This window comes from Arachis ipaensis, chromosome B1, assembly GCF_059453495.1.
Source record: "Arachis ipaensis isolate K30076 ecotype BB chromosome B1, ASM5945349v1, whole genome shotgun sequence".
Lineage (NCBI taxonomy): Eukaryota > Viridiplantae > Streptophyta > Magnoliopsida > Fabales > Fabaceae > Arachis > Arachis ipaensis.
This window is the reverse complement of record NC_142436.1, coordinates 90398492-90401301: the sequence shown is the minus strand read 5'-3', so window position 1 is coordinate 90401301 and position 2810 is coordinate 90398492. Positions and strand designations below refer to the sequence as shown.

At 31.9% G+C, this 2810-nt stretch overlaps 1 non-coding gene across 1 annotated transcript; it reads right to left on the bottom strand.

Moving 5' to 3' along the window:
• Positions 1–2065: 2065 nt before the first annotated feature.
• LOC148577432 (small nucleolar RNA R71) lies at positions 2066–2173 on the bottom strand. Its single transcript, XR_015903054.1, has one exon. It is a non-coding gene; the product is annotated as a small nucleolar RNA R71 (small nucleolar RNA).
• Between the last annotated feature and the right edge of the window lie 637 nt (positions 2174–2810).

Sequence of the window (2810 nt, the reverse complement as noted above, 5' to 3'; positions counted from 1 at the left end):
TAAGCCATGTCTGACCCTTTGATTGGAGCTTTAGACTAAAGAGCACAAGATTCCTGGAATTCATATTAAAGATTTTGAAATCCTTATTTTTGTTTTTCAAATAATTTTCGAAAAAATACAAAAAAAAATCATAAAATCATAAAAATCAAAAATATTTTTTGTGTTTCTTGTTTGAGTCTTGAGTCATGTTATAAGTTTGGTGTCAATTGCATGTGCATCTTGCATTTTTCGAAAATTCTCATGCATTCATAGTGTTCTTCATGATCTTCAAGTTGTTCTTGGTAAGTCTTCTTGTTTGATCTTTGCATTTGCATGTTTTGTGTCTTTTCTTGTTTTTCATATGCATTCTTGGATCCTTAGTGTCTAAGCATTAAAGAATCCTAAGTTTGGTGTCTTGCATGTTTTCTTTGCATTAAAAATTTTTCAAAAACATGTTCTTGGTGTTCATCTTGACATTCAAAGTGTTCTTGGTGTTCATCTTGACATTCATAGCATTCTTGCATGCATTCATTGTTTTGATCTAAAAATTTCATGCATTGCATCATTTTACTTGTTTTTCTCTCTCATTATTAAAAATTCAAAAATCAAAAAAATATCTTTCCCTTTTTCTCTCTTAAAATTTCGAAAATTAGATTGGACTTTTTCAAAAATTTTTAAAATCTAGTTGTTTTCATGAGTCAAATCAAATTTTCAAATTAAAAAATCTTATCTTTTTCAAAATCTTTTTCAAAAATCAAATCTTTTTCAAATTTTTTAGTTATTTTCGAAAATTTCAAAAATATTTTCCAAAATCTTTTTCTTAATTTTACATCATAATTTTCGAAAATAACAATAACAATTAATGCTTTGATTCAAAAATTTCAAGTTTGTTACTTACTTGTTAAGAAAGATTCAAACTTTAAGTTCTAGAATCATATCTTGTGATTTCTTGTGAATCAAGTCATTAATTGTGATTTTAAAACTTCAAATCTTTTTCAAAAACTAATTTCTATCATATCTTTTCAAAAATATCTTCTTATCTTATCTTTTTCAAAAAAAAATTTGATTTCAAAATATCTTTTTTAACTTCCTAACTTCTTATCTTTTCAAAATTGATTTTCAAAATTTGTTTCAACTAACTAACTAACTTTTTGTTTGTTTCTTATCTTTTTCAAAACTACCTAACTAACTCTCTCTCTCTAATTTTCGAAAATATCTTCCCCCTTTTTCAAAAATTTATTTTTAATTAACTAATTATTTTAACTTTTGATTTTTAAAAAAATTTTCGAAAAAAAACTACTAACCCTTTTCAAAATTAATTTTCGAAAATTACTAACCCTCTTTCAAAAATTATTTTCGAAAATCCTCTCCTTCTCTCATCTTATTCTATTTATTTATTCATCTACTAACACTTCATCTCACCCAAATTCGAACCCTCTCTTCCATCTGTGTTCGAATTTTTCTTCTTCTTTTCTTCTACTCACACTGGGACCTCTATACTGTGGTAAAAAGGACCCCTATTATTATTATTTTTCTGTTCTCTCTTTTTCATATGAGCAGGAGCAAAGACAAGAATATTCTTGTTGAAGCAGATCCAGAACCTGAAAGGACTCTGAAAAGGAAACTAAGAGAAGCTAAAATACAACAATCCAGAGATAACCTTTCAGAAATTTTCGAACAAGAAGAGGAGATGGCAGCCGAAAATAATAATAATGCAAGGAGAATGCTTGGGGACTTTACTGCACCTAATTCCAATTTACATGGAAGAAGCATCTCTATTCCTGCCATTGGAGCAAACAATTTTGAGCTGAAACCTCAGCTAGTTTCTCTGATGAAGCAGAACTGCAAGTTTCATGGACTTCCATCTGAAGATCCTTTTCAGTTCTTAACTGAATTCTTGCAGATCTGTGATACTGTTAAGACTAATGGAGTAGATCCTGAAGTCTACAGGCTCATGCTTTTCCCATTTGCTGTAAGAGACAGAGCTAGAATCTGGTTGGACTCTCAACCCAAAGACAGCCTGAACTCTTGGGATAAGCTGGTCACGGCTTTCTTAGCCAAGTTCTTTCCTCCTCAAAAGCTGAGCAAGCTTAGAGTGGATGTCCAAACCTTCAAACAAAAAGATGGTGAATCCCTCTATGAAGCTTGGGAAAGATACAAACAGTTGACCAAAAAGTGTCCTTCTGACATGCTTTCAGAATGGACCATCTTGGATATATTCTATGATGGTTTATCTAAGTTATCAAAGATGTCATTGGATACTTCTGCAGGTGGATCCATTCACCTAAAGAAAACACCTGCAGAAGCTCAAGAACTCATTGACATGGTTGCTAATAACCAGTTCATGTACACTTCTGAGAGGAATCCTGTAAGTAATGGGACGCCTATGAAGAAGGGAGTTCTTGAAGTTGATACTCTGAATGCCATATTGGCTCAGAACAAAATATTGACTCAGTAATTCAATATGATTTCTCAGAGTCTGAATGGAATGCAAGCTGCATCCAACAGTACTCAAGAGGCTTCTTATGCAGAAGAAGCTTATGATCCTGAAAACCCTGCAATAGCAGAGGTGAATTACTTAGGTGAACCTTATGGAAATACCTATAACTCATCATGGAAAAATCATCCAAATTTCTCATGGAAGGATCAAAAGCCTCAACAAGACTTTAATAATGGTGGAAGAAACAGGTTTAGCAATAGCAAGCCTTTTCCATCATCCACTCAGCAATAGACAGAGAATTTTGAGCAGAATCCATCTAGCTTATCAAACTTAGTCTCTGATCTATCTAAGGCCACTGTGAGTTTCATGAATGAAACAAGGTCTTCCATTA